Consider the following 14,155-nt stretch of genomic DNA (forward strand, 5'->3'; position numbering starts at 1 on the left):
GGAGAACTCAGGCACCTAAAAACACCAAACTCACTGAGTAGATAGCCATGTGTGTGAACTTCTTTGAGCCAATTTATGATATCTCTAGGTTGCGACCTTGGTGACAAATGAGGTAAAAAAAGGTAAAGCTCCATGTCGGTGTCCGAAGTGCTCTCAGACCTTCTCGTACAGCCATCTTTAGACTAGATATTCTTACTAAGCAGAAGATCACTAGCGTTCATATCAGGTCACTGCCCCAATTCGACCTTTTGGAAAATCAAAACGACCAAGGTACTTTTATGATTTTTAAATATTGGGATTTAAAATCCGCGTCAAAACGTCGCTAGGAGGCATACTCCCAAAAAGAAAAGGTTGATTGGAGTTGCTTCAGGTCAGGGACTTCCCTGACCTTTACAAAGCTAAACTAAGATGTCTGTTGGCGCCCCTGAGATCAAGCAAATATAAAGCGTTCTCTCCAAACTTTGCTACTCTTGGTCGAAATCAGGGAAGGACTTGCAGTGTCATTTAGACATATGCCATCAATGAAATGCCACTGACTAAAAATGTCAGCCTGTCCGGCTTGGTCGAATGGATAATGACTTCACTAGTCCACAAAGACTTGTGGGCGAGTACGCCACGCCCAAATTAGTTCAGTGTCCATGTACCATTGGGCCGTGATAGTCTAGTGGTTAGGACCCTGCGTTGTGGCCGCAGTAACCCCGGTTCGAATCCGGGTCACGGCAGTGACCAGTTTTGGGGTGGTGAGGGCGACGGGGCAATACCACAAAACGCTGCATATCGCGACAATGTAGATGGATCACTGTGGGCTAAGAAGTAGGCGAGGAAGTGGTGTCACCCCACGCTGTACATCGAGGCAGTTCAGATGGGCCTGACTGAGGCTGGCTCTGAACTAAGGAGGGGAAAGTTTCCTCTGTCTGTTGGCAATTTGGTCAGGATTAGGACTGACGCCAACGAAATCGCACACCGACTATGTTTATTGAAACCTGGGTCAATACGCCGTCATGGGGTTAAGGCACACAACTAAAATAATGACCACGGGATCTTTGCATAGATCAACTAGGTAAAGTACTTAAAACCCTGACAATAAAAAGTACATAAAACTCTTGATCTATCAGGAACCAATTAGCATCTTACGCTGATCACTAATCATGAACTTGTGTTTGCGTGGTTAAGTACCACAGCATTACGTGGACTTCTTTGTTTTTTTTTGGGGGGGGGGGCCTTAATTACGCGACTCGTATACATACGCCTTCACGTAATACGCCTTTCACTTAGGCGCGCTTTGACATGCGCCCGGGGGCCAGCTGAATGCCCCGCGCCCGGGTGGGGGTTCATCTGACACCCCCGAGAGCTCAACATCTAAGAAAGCTAGAGACAGCAGATTCATAGGGGGTTGGCCTGTACATGAATTCATAAGTGCCAAAGTCTTGGGTGCCTAGGTCATGACAATCGAGTCAAATAAGGTCAAACAATGTCGAAATCAGATTTGTGTCTCAAGTGCCCCCAGAACCTAAATTAATTTTATAAGCAAAAACTCAACGGTGCTCGTTTAAAGTCAGTGGCCTTGTTTGGCTTTCTGAATGTCACGGTGGCCGAAATCATTTAAGACTGCTCTAAGTATTGCATTTGAATAAGCGTCAAAAACTACGCTAGCCAGTATACTCCTAAAGCAATTTGATTTTTGTCATTTAAGGCCAGTGACCTATTCTGACCGTCAATAAATCCATGGGAGGCTTATAATGCGGTCTCGGTTGTCAATGAATTTGTAATGAGCACCACAAACTTCTCCATACAGCAAGCTCTAGAGTAATAGAACAGGCTGTTGCTGTCTTTGGTCTAAAGTTCATACTTGACCCTAGGTAAATTGAACATGTCTATTCGATTGTTGTTTGCCTAGGAAACAATCTCAGAGATTTATGCCCCCGTCTAACACTCCGTTGTTGCATCAGATCGAACGCTTCCCTAGAAGTTGTTTTCGCTGAATCCATGGCCTGACTTTGACCTGCCGTATGTCAGCGACCATACAAGGTACATCAAAATGTTTGATATCAAACGATCCACTATTTGATCGTCTATAGCTAATGCCAATTAGCAGCGCCGTTCGCCAGCTGCCCCGGAAACTTTTGTTGCTCAATATGACCCCTTATCCCCGGGTGCTCATTATTCACAGGGTGTGATATGCTTCTTGTGTTGTGACCCCTCAGTCAGGGCGGAGGGTGACGACATCATCCATTTGGGCCCAGGCGGTCAGACAGACTAAGGTCGCCACTCGTAACGTAACCGTCGCCACTCCGCCCTCTAACCGTTACAGCGCGTGCATTCTGCCACGCACCGCAGCCCGCCCGAAACACACCGTTAACGCCGTTGACACGCGCCACTACCGCGACTGAGCTTGGACCTTCCGCTCGTTGCTACCGTTAACGCCGTTGACACGCGCCACTACCGCGACTGAGCTTGGACCTTACGTTCGTTGCTACCGTCAACGCCGTTGACACGCGCCACTACCGCGACTGAGCTTGGACCTTCCGCTCGTTGCTGAGCTTTGTCAGCTCAAAGTTGGGCCATGGCTGTCAGCGCAGGCAATTCTTAAGGTGTCGTTCAGACTGATACTACGACGGAGTGTTACGCGAAGTCAGACGTCGGACAATTGCTTTTAAGATTATGCCTCACTCCATTTATCTTGGGTCAGGTAGGAAGGTTAGATCAAGGTCACAGCCGAGCCACGTAAAGCTGGAAAGTGTGCTCTGTAGAGTAGTCTTTGACACTAATTGCGTGCTTTATTACGAGCTCTTCACAACTGCCTTCTTTGAAGCAAGTCACCTTGAACAAGAAACGCTAGGTAGTTTGAAGGGAACTTCGCAAGCTGGTACCCTAACCAAATTGAAAATCTGCGGGTAGTTCACGGTTATAACCTGCTCTCAGGTACCTACGTTCAGAATAGCGTTGTTGGGTCTTTCCCTGTGTAACTAGGTACCATATGCTATTTCACTAACTGTGCTTTCGACGAATAAAATAAGCACGTAACGTCAAAATTCCTCTGGAGGGGCGGTGAGTCTAGATATTGTGTGTGCATTGAAACCGTTTTAACCAAACAAGGACCACTGAGAACCATTTGGGCGAAGGGTGCATTCGGTTGCTTTGAGGGGCACATTGATGACCTCAGTGCTCTAAATAAGGTGTTTTTCGTGCTTCTTTCTCACCTTAATCATATTGTAGTCAGTTATAGCTCAAGAAAATTCTTGCGTGATTTTTGGGCGTTTAGACATGTGTCCACCACCGAAATGAGTTTGTTTATCCCGCATCGCCGTTGACATTGGTAGAAAATATCACTTTTCTTCTTGGCCATTTATCCACTCCGACACTTCTGACTTCTGTTTTTAAGCCGGATTATTTTTTCCGAAAAATGTCGACTACATTTCCTGGATGAGCCACACCATAAACGACAAATGGTATCATTCACATGCATTGTAAGGTTGCAAACATTTATAAATCCGTTTTCAATTCTAACATAACGTACGCATTGGATAACCCCAAACGATTCTGTTGAGCTATTGTGCGATGCAGCATTTGCGACTTTGTGAGAAATTCAAACCAACTTCTAATCCCAAGCAACAAACATGCAATCCAATGTGCGGTATCGGGTCCTGTCTCGCCTACGCGGCCGCGCTCATTTGATCACTGCACGCAGTCGATTACTACACCTGTGCAAATGTCGCACCTTGCCTTTTTGTAAACTTTTGTGTATTTTCTTAAAACGTTTTGAACCGCGTCCTCATGAATGCCACCGAACCATTTACAATACCAGTTTTCTGTGGCGTTCCGCTACCGTTGACTGAAGCATTTACAGCTTGAGGCATGCTTCATTTTCCCGACGAGAAGCTTGAATCTAGACGCATGGACACCGTCGGCAGCCTGTCATTTACCTTGAGGCCTGCTTTCATGTCCCCGGCGAGAAGCTTGAATTTAGACGCATGGACACGGTCGGCAGCCTGTCAGCACTCACATCAGATGTAATGTCCGGCGCAATCAACACGTCACGCACACGAATTTCTTTTTCATTTTCTTTTTTTTTTCTTTTTTTCATTTTTTTCAATTTCATTTTCTCAATTTTCTTTCAACGAATTTCAACGAAAAAGGCAACGACTTCGCGTTGCCGTGACCCGGATTCGAACCGGGGTCACTGCTGCCACAACGCACGGTCCTAACCACTAGACTATCACGGCCCGTTGGTACGCAGACACGAAGCTAATTTGGAAGTGGTGTAGGGAACCTGAATTCGCCGTGCCCACACCTTTCACGGCTCCACATGCCAGCCGCGCCACCAGCCTGGATGAACGGGTGACGTCATTACCTACGCAATGAAAGCAGCCAGACAGCGATTTTAGGTTTCAATGCATTATTTTTCCGGCGAAGCGAAGCGAAGTGGAATTAGCGCCGCTCATTCGCAACACCGCCACCATTGATTGAAATGAACTTAAAGTAATCATTGCAAGCACATTTTTATGCGATTCATTACTTTGACCTGTTGAATGAATCCAGCTCTATCTGATGGACGGTATAAAAGGGTTGTCGCCATTATAGTGAGCTATAGGTAAGGCTGAGCTGCTAGCAAAGACCCCGCAATGACATCATCTTGATGTCACTGGGAGTCTCTCGCCGTAAGTCCCAAAATGTAAACAATCCAGCGGCCGTTTGCGAATTTGCAACGACTGTGAATGTGCAGTTGACTGGTTGGACCGGGTTGGATTGGCATGGTTGCATTCTTGAATTGCTGTTCAGCTGTGTATAAGGAAAAAGACACATGGACACACGTACACGTCATGTCAAGAGACAGCCACAAGGGCCTATCGAGATTGGCCTACCTTAGATTCTTCACCCATCCTTTAACTATTAATCTTACCACCAGACCTGCCTGAATTTCGCTACAAATGCGATCTTTCGACCAATAGAACTTGTCCAAACGATTTTTAAATGTTGCTAGGATGGGATTTCCTACAACTTTGCTTAGCAGTTCATTTCAATGATTCATTACTCATTGACTAAATGGCGTCTGCCTCTTCATGGTTCTGCTCCTACCTTTTGCTAATTAAAACTGGTTTTCTCTAATTCTCGGCATCATTTCCAGTGTTCCTTGTAGATCTACCTTGCCTATCCTTTTCATGATCTTGAATACCGGTATTGCCAGGAAAAAGGCCATTGCCACCTCTGATGTGAGTTACCTATTTAGGCCAATTGGTAATGCCCCATCTCTCAGGAAAGCAGTTTTGATGGCGGGGTGGAACAGACCAGTTTGGGGTTGGGATGCTCAACAATAGCAAATGCAGATGTGAAAGGGATCGGGTCTTACGATGATTCGCCTCATATTGATATATGTAGAACCTGCCCATCTGTCGAGGCATTTCCATCCTCACTGGTTTGTGACTGGAATCTGTCAGTGAATGGACAGCCAGAATCATGCTCAGTTCCTTAGTTGCTTTGTTTAAAGTCAGGATCTTTAGACCACGTGCGCTTTGCGCTGCCAACGTGCCTAAAATCCACTGCTGTTAATCCGGCGCTCACGTCACTCCAGAGCTGCGCACTGTCGCGATCCGCATTCGAACCAGAGTTGCTGCGGCGACAACGCAGGGTCCAAACTATTAGTCTATCACGGCCTGTTGATACCCAGACACTGCTCTAATTGGGACATTGTGTAGTGACACTTAATCCGCTGTGATCGGCTCTCGACACCAGCTGCTTTATTAGTGGGGATGGACGGGTGACGTCATTACCCATTCGGCCTAGGCGGCCCGACGGGCATTATAGGTCAAATGCATTGTTTATCAGGCGAGGTGTAATCAAACGCAACAGGCCCCACTTGTTTGCAGCAATGTCATCATCGGTCTGATCGATTTTAATGCATCATTGCAAATATCACAGTTAGGACTGTATTGATCAGTTCCAAACCTCCATGGACCTATCGTACCTAACACGTTTGCCTCTCCCTATTGTCGGTCAAATATATGGAATATCGCAAAAATGCCTTATACATGCTGTCTTTAGAATGCGTCAGATATCACGGAAAATGTATTGAAGTGGTGTGGGTGCTGTAACAATATCACCTGACGCTACATATCATGGCAGTGAGGATGGGCCACTCATTGGGGCGGCCTCTGAACTAAGACGTGGGCGACGGTTTGATGTCAATAGACACTGCACATCGCGGCAGTGCACATGGGCCTCTGGCTGTGAGGCTGGCGCTGAGCTGTGGTCTGGGCGACGGTTTGATGTCAACAGACGCGGTGTGTCGCAGCAGTGGGGATGGGCCTCTGGCTGTGAGGCTGGCGCTGAGCTGTGGTCTGGGCGACGGTTTGATGTCAACAGACGCGGTGTGTCGCAGCAGTGGGGATGGGCCTCTGACTGTGGGGCTGGCGCTGAGCTGTGGTCTGGGCGACGGTTTGATGTCAACAGACGCGGTGTGTCGCAGCAGTGGGGATGGGCCTCTGACTGTGAGGCTGGCGCTGAGCTGTGGTCTGGGCGACGGTTTGATGTCAACAGACGCGGTGCATCGCGGCAGTGCAGATGGGCCTCTGACTGTGAGGCTGGCGCTGAGCTGTGGTCTGGGCGACGGTTTGATGTCAACAGACGCGGTGTGTCGCAGCAGTGGGGATGGGCCTCTGACCGTGGGGCTGGTTCTGAATCAAGGCTGTCGATGAGGCCTAAGGCGTCCTCTGGTTGTCTGCAATTTGGTCAAGATTAGAATGACGTGAACGAAATCGCACACCAATGATGTTTATTTGGACCTGGTTTAATACGTTGTCATCAATTCCATGAACACAGCTAAAAACAATAGCAATGATAACAAGGCTTCTTACATAGATAAACTAGGTAAGGAAAAATACTTAAAACCATGCAAGTAAAAAGGGCATAAGCCCTAAGCCTATGAGGGAACCGATAAGCATCTTACACTGATCGTTGATTGTGGCTTCCTGTGTTGCGTGGTTAAGTACCAACGCACTACGTGGGAGTTTTTTTTTGGGGGGGGAGACCACTTGGGCGCTTCAACACGGGCCCGGGTGGCCCGTTGAGTGCTCTTCGCCCGGGTGGAAGCTCAATTTGACCCCACTGAGAGCTCGACAACTAAGAAAGCTAACGACACCAAATTCACAGGGTGTTGGCCTGTACGTGACCTCGACCGTGTCAAACATTTGAGGTGCCTAGGTCTTGACCCTCGAGTTAAGTAACATCAAACAAGGTCAAGCGCAATATTTATGTCCAAAGTGCCCCTAGAACCTAGATACCTGTTCTAAGGAAAAGGCGAATGTCACTTATTGAAGGTCAGTGACATTTTTTGACCTTTGGAAGGTCATGGTGGCCAAACTCATGCAAGACTGTTCTGAGTTTTGCATTCAAGTAAGTCAAAGATTACGCTAAGCAATAAGCTCCTAAAACAGTGCTGAACGAGATCATCTAAGGAAGGCAGCTCATTCTGACCTGTAAGAAATTCGTGGAAGATGTATACTGTGGTTTCTGTCATCAATAAATTCGAAATGGGCACCAGACACTCCTCCGTATGGCAAGGTCTAGAGTAAGAAACAGGTTGGTTTTTACCTTGGTCTGACTTCTATCCCTGACCCTAGGTCAATTGAATATGTGCATTTAATTTTTGTTTTGCCTAACGAACTATTTACGAGATGCATGGCTTTCTCTAACACCCCGTTGTTGCATAAGATTGAACGATTCCCTAGAAATTGTCTTCGCCGAATCCATGACCTGACCTTGTCCTGCCGTAGGTTAGCGACTTTACAAACTGTATCAAAATGTTTAACACCAAATTGTTCGCCATTTAGTTTCCTACAGCTATGCCAAGCAGCCGCACCGTTCGGAACCTACTCCGGAAAAACCTTCGTGGTCACATTGCCCCCTCCCCCCATACAAGCGCGTGTTAATCCACCTTCTGATAGACACCATCAAACTCTCTCCAGTATGTACTTTTGAATACAGTATTTCTACGGTTGGCCGACACATCGACAGCCAGAGACAGCCTTGGTTCTTCATATCCTTAGTTCGGAATCAACAACCATAGACCACGGGCTGTTTGCACAGCCACCATATCTTAAAAGGAATGTTCCACATTTCAAGATATTGAGGTGGGCATCAGATATGATGGAAAAAACTTATTTGTATCTATTGGTAAGCTTTCAAGGTTAAAAAACGACGTTTAGTAGCAAAGTTTCAAAGTTTGTAAAAATGCGCCCCATTACGTCATTGTTTGATGGCGTCATAGAATGGCTTTTGTGACGACAGCAAAATATGGCAGCATCTGGCGGCCAGACCTAAATACCTCGAAACACACGAAAGCTGACGCCAACCGGTCATTCTCGTGGCGGGAGCTATGTCGGGCGGCGGATTAGTGGGTGGTTTGCTTGTGGATTTTTTGTCTTGGTGCTGGCCGTAAGAATAGCTTTGATGAATACAAATATTATTAAGTATTATCCAAGACACCAATAGCATTATTTTTCCACCTCTCTCACCACCCAGCATTTCACGCAAGTTGCAGAGACTACGTCATTGATGACTCACAAGTAATGCTCGCCTGCATACAACATGTGTTAAGGCAGTGGAACGTGCTGCTGTATCAGTAATAAGTAATAATACGGCTCTGTATATAGTAATATTATATAGTAATATTACTTATATAATAAGTAATAATCAGTAATAATACGGCTCTGTATTTTCAGAACTCTTTGGTGAGAGACAATTTTGCAAAGCCATATCATGTGAGTGTACACTGAGCATGTTCATTCATGAGCTGCACACGCCAGCTCCGACTGCCAAAATGAATTGCCAGTATAATGACATGCAATGGTGAGTTACATGACGCAATACCTCAATCGGTTGAAAATATTTCGTCAAATCACTCTTTAGTCAAATAAGTGTGACTTCTTGCACAGCCCGCGGAACTATCAAATTGCAGGTTTTCTCGCAACTTCCGCACATATTTTCGGTTATAACACCTTTTTAACTATAACCTCCCTTTAAAGCAAAGTCCCAACGGAGTTCATGGTAATGCGGCTCAAGAAGTTGCAATTGTATAACACAATTTTTTTTGCTCAAGATTTAAATTTGTGGTACAATGCGTGTGACATATATAGTAGAATATACATCTAAATTTACCGCACTGCTTGCCTAATTTTATAATGTCTGGCTAACCCAAAAAACCGTGCAAGGTTCTGTGCTCCAGTGCACAAGGCGCCAACTGAGCTGTCTGGAAGAAATACGTCAGTAGAAGAAAAAAGCGCCGGCAGGAAAAACAGATATGCCATCGCGTCTTCTTTTTTATAACTTTCGGGAGAGTGTACGTTTTCTGCGTGCCGCACTTCTGTTGCAGACAGTGGCGTTCTTTTTTATAACATTGACCTATGGCCCACAAATAAAGAAAAATGCCCTGGATGACGACGAGTGCCGCGCAACCCGAAAGTGCTCACGCTTACGTTCGCGACAAGCATCCAGCAGCGAAATCTTATTAACAGCCAATCATCTTCCTCGTGTTGTATCACACGTGCCGCATCATCGCTTTTGCGAATGTATCAGCGGCCATGCTGTTTTGACCATGAGCAGAAAACGGCCTGTAGTATGACCGCAATCGCATGACCTTTCTATGACGCCCTTAATGCCTAGGGGATTTTGAAAAAAGCTCCAAATAAATCGTTTCGCACTTTTGCGGGCGCTTAACTCGGGGACCAGATTGTTTTGGATCTTAAAAAGGACATGACCGTGAACTGCATCAAAATGTCATCAAGATGGCCATTGCAGTTCAAAACGCCATACAACCGTGATGTACCTTCCCTCTAAGCTTTGCCTTCCCTTTAAGTTGAAATTCCCTTTAAGTCCAGCGTCATGAACCCAGCGTCCAAACCACTTCAAAACTGGGCACTGCCGTGACCCGGATTCGAACCGGGGTTACTGCGGCCACAACGCAGGGTCCTAACCACTAGACTATCACGGCCTGCCAGCACAAAGACACAACTAATTTGGGCGTGGTGCAGTGGCCCTGAATCCGCCGTGACCACACCTTTCACGTCCGTGGACGCCAGCCGCGATTCTAGTCTGGGTGGAGGGTGACGTCATCATCCATTCGGCCCAGTCGCACAGGCATTTTAGGTTGAATTGCATTGCTCACTAGGTGAGGTGTAATCAAGTGCACTAAGCACCACTCATCTGCAACAATCCCACCATCACTTTGAAGGCATTTAAACGAGCATTGTAAACATCACAGTTAAGGCTGTCTTGTTCACTTCAAGACTTCCAGGGGCATACCTTGCTTAATGTGTTCACCATTCGCTGATGTTGGTCAAATATACTACAGATCGCAGCTGAGCTTTGAACTTACCATCGTTGCCAACTTGCTAAGGACAAAGTCGGGTCATGGCTGTCAGCGGAGACAGTTACTAGCGTGTCATTCAGACTGATGCGACAGCGGAGTGTTGGACGAAGCCAGGCATTAGAGAGTTGCTTTAAATATTACGCCTCATTCCATCTATCTTGGGTCAGGTAAGAAGGTCAGATCAAGGTCAAGACCGAATCACTTTAGCTTTCAGTTTTGGAAAGTTTGATCAGTGGAGTAAATTTTGAGGCTGGTTACTTGCTTCATAAGGAGTCCTTAAAAGTCGCGTTCTTTAAAACAAGTCAACTTGAAAAATAAGTGTCAGATATTCTGAAAGGAGCTTTGTTAGCTGGCACTCAAACTAAAAAGAAATTACGCAAGCAGTTCACGGTTACAACCTTTTCCTAAATATCTACGTTCAGAATAGTGTTGTTTGGACTGTTCCTGTGTACCTAGGTACCATATATTTATTTCACTGGCTGCACCTTCGGCGAATAAGACGAGGCATGTGGCGTCAAAGCTCCGCTCGAGGATTCCTAAGCTTGGTAACGTGTTAAGGTTACAATATCGCACGTGTGCATTGAAAACGTTCTGAACAAACAAGGATGGCAAAGGACCATTTGGGCGAAGGGTGCAGTCGATTGCTTGGGGCGGCGTATTCATGAGTGCAATGCTCTAAACAAAGTGTTTTACGTACTTTTTCTTTCTGAACTTTTTCTACTGTGTCGAGGTAGGTTCAACTGAATCGTTGTCGGATTGTGCGGCCCGTAAACGAGTCGAGATGTCGAGAGTCGAGATATCAAGTGTCGAGATAAAGTTGTTTGTGCCAACCTTACCTTATAAATTGAGAGAAAAGATCACGTTTCTTCTTTGGCTATTCATCCACTCTTACAGCCCGCTCTTACTTTCAGAGTCTTCCGACTTCTAGGCAGGACTGTTCCCTCTACAAAATGGCGATTACATTTACTGGATGAGTCACACCATAAACGCCGAATGTTATCATTCAGATGCATTCTAAGGTGGTAAACATTTGTACATCACGTTTGTAAATTATAATATAACCTACGCATTGCACAATCCCAAACGATTCTGTTGGTCTACTGCGCGATGCAGCGTTTTGGAGTCCGTGAGATGCTCAAACCAGATTTCTAATTCCAAGCAAACAAGCGAGCAAAAAAGGACGGACTCAGGTTCCGTCTCGCCTGCGCTCATTTGATCGCTACGCGCAACCGCTTGCTAGGCGTCAGCAACTATTGTACTGCGCCTATTCGTAGACTTTTGTGGATTTTCAACGCTTTGCACCCTGTCCTGATAAATGTCAGCAATACCAACTTTCGTTGAAGCCACTCCTGCCGTTGACTGAATCATTGACCGCTTGAGCCAGGCACACGTTCCATGGACCAGAAATCTGGATTTGGACGTAGGGACACGATCGGAGGCCTGTCAGCACTTCCACCGTATGTAATACCCGGCACAATCAGCACATCGTCCACACCAATTTACAACTGGGCGCTGCCGTGACCCGGATTCGAACCGGGGTTGCTGCGGCCACAATGCAGGGTCCTAACCACTAGACTATCACGGTCACTCATCGGGTGGACGCTGGACTAATCCGGCGGGCTGGGCTGGAACCGCAGAAAGCGGGCCGGCATTGCAGGAGGCAGCGGCCCTGCAACCTGGCCTCACTACCCCGGCGTCCACGCTACTTCAAAATTGTTTGCTGCCGTGACCCGGGGCTACCGTGGCCACAACGCAGGGTCCTAACCACTGGACTATCATGATCCTTTGGTATGCAGACACGGAGCTCATTTGGAAGTGGTGTAATCCCCCTGAATCCGCCGTGGCCACACCTTTCACGGCTCCTCATGCCAGCCTCTCCAGTAGCTTGGGTGAATGGGTGACGTCATCATCCATGTAACCAAAGCGGCCAGACAGCGATTTTAGCTTTCAATGCATGATTTTTGCGATAAAGTGAAGTGGAATTGGCACCGGTTATTTGCAACACTGCCACCATTAATTAAAATGAACTTAAATTAGGCAATGCAAATGTCTGGCAATGAAGGAGACAAAAAACATCCTCTGGCTGCCGGCAATTTGGTTAAGATTAGCAATGACGCCAAGGAAATCACACACTGTTGATATTGGTTGGGACGTGGTTCAAGACGCTGTTATCAACTTAAGGCACGCAACTTACGATAACAACAATAGGATCCTTGCAAGGATAAACCAGGTAAAGGAAAACTACTTAGCCGACTTTTATAGCCGATTAGCCTTAGGCGATTAGCCTTAGCCGATTAGCCTTAGCCGATTAGCCTTAGCCGATTAGCTGGGAAAATAATACCATGAGAATGTTAAGGATCCAACTTGCACCTTACGCTGAGCGCTTGACGCATTTTTGTATTATGCGTGTTTAGGTGCCACATTGTTACGGGGAGGTTTTTGGGGAAGGGGAAGCGTCTTAAGCCACCCTAATACCATTAAACAAATACCATTAAGCCATCGCCAAAGCGTTCTTCTGTTGGCGTCATCCCTACCGTTGGCCGGAACATTGACAGTCAGGAGCAGGCTCGCTTCCTCAGTTCCCCAGCTCAGACTCATCATCCCGACACCCCGCCCTCTTTGCACTGGCCACAGAGGTGAAGTTTCACGTGATTGGCCCGGAGCCCACGCCACTTCAAAACTGGGCTATGCCGTGACCCGGATTCGAACCGGGGTTACTGCGGCCACAACGCAGGGTCCTAACCACTAGACTATCACGGCCCGTCCGAGTACGGACACTGCACTAATTTGGGAGTGGCGTAGTGACCCTGAATCCGTCGTGACCATACCTTTCACGGCACCGTATGCCAACCGCGCCACTGGCGTGGGTGAACGGGTGACGTCATTATGCATTCGAGCAAGGCGGGCAGTCGCCATGGTGGGGTTGAATGTATTGTTTATCAAGTGAGGTGCCATTAATTGCCATACGCACTGCTCATTTGCAACAATGCTATCATCAGCTTGAATGTATTGCAACAAACCATTGCATACATCACAGTAAAGACTGCATTGATCAGTGCAAGGCCAGCAGGGACATATCTTGCTTACAGTGTCCACCTCTCTCTCTGATCTTGGTCAAAGATGCTGAAGTTCGGGAACAGTGCCTTATGTGTGCTGTCCTTAGATTGCTTTTAATATCACTGGAAATAGATAATCCCAATAGTAGGTACCTGCGTTTGCTCTAAAAGGTCGATTTTGTGTGGTGAATAAGCATATATAGCGAAGATTGTGATAATGATGATGATGATTCATGAATTTGAACGAATGAATAATGCGTGAAAGTTCGAATTCGTTATTGTGGAGGGTCATGTAAATCAATGAACAAGTAAATGCATGCAAGTCAAGATGATGGGAGTCCACCATAATCGCAACAAATGAGGTTTGCGGCACTCCCACATTTGGAAACCCTACCTGGGATCTTGGGAGTCTGGATCAGAATTTGCCTACATCAAAATCGTCGAAACCTCCCATGCATGTTCTGACCTAACCCATGTAGCCTGCCCATTGTTGACTATTCATAACACGGGCCCGGGTGGCCGGCTGAAGGTGACACGCTCGGGTGGGGGTGAATTTAACCACTGAGATCGGAGAACTCAGGGACACGAAAGCACCAAAGTCACTGAGTAGGTAGCCTCTCCACGTCATATTACACACCATTACACACCACACCACGTCCAGATTAGTCTGAATTAGACTGAGACCTTTCAGTGAAAAGTACCGAAAATAGCAGTTTCCGCAAAGGGTTCGTCCTCA

The 14,155-nt window shown here is 46.7% G+C and overlaps 3 non-coding genes across 3 annotated transcripts; 1 reads left to right on the top strand and 2 right to left on the bottom strand.

Moving 5' to 3' along the window:
• Positions 1–650: 650 nt before the first annotated feature.
• TRNAH-GUG (transfer RNA histidin (anticodon GUG)) lies at positions 651–722 on the top strand. The gene has a single exon. It is a non-coding gene; the product is annotated as a tRNA-His (tRNA).
• A 9,191-nt stretch (positions 723–9,913) lies between these two features.
• On the bottom strand, positions 9,914–9,985 carry TRNAH-GUG (transfer RNA histidin (anticodon GUG)). The gene has a single exon. It is a non-coding gene; the product is annotated as a tRNA-His (tRNA).
• Positions 9,986–13,051: 3,066 nt separating this feature from the next.
• On the bottom strand, positions 13,052–13,123 carry TRNAH-GUG (transfer RNA histidin (anticodon GUG)). Its single transcript has one exon. It is a non-coding gene; the product is annotated as a tRNA-His (tRNA).
• Between the last annotated feature and the right edge of the window lie 1,032 nt (positions 13,124–14,155).

This window comes from Pollicipes pollicipes, unplaced genomic scaffold (assembly GCF_011947565.3).
Source record: "Pollicipes pollicipes isolate AB1234 unplaced genomic scaffold, Ppol_2.1 Scaffold_3310;HRSCAF=3888_pilon_pilon_pilon, whole genome shotgun sequence".
Taxonomy (NCBI): domain Eukaryota; kingdom Metazoa; phylum Arthropoda; class Thecostraca; order Pollicipedomorpha; family Pollicipedidae; genus Pollicipes; species Pollicipes pollicipes.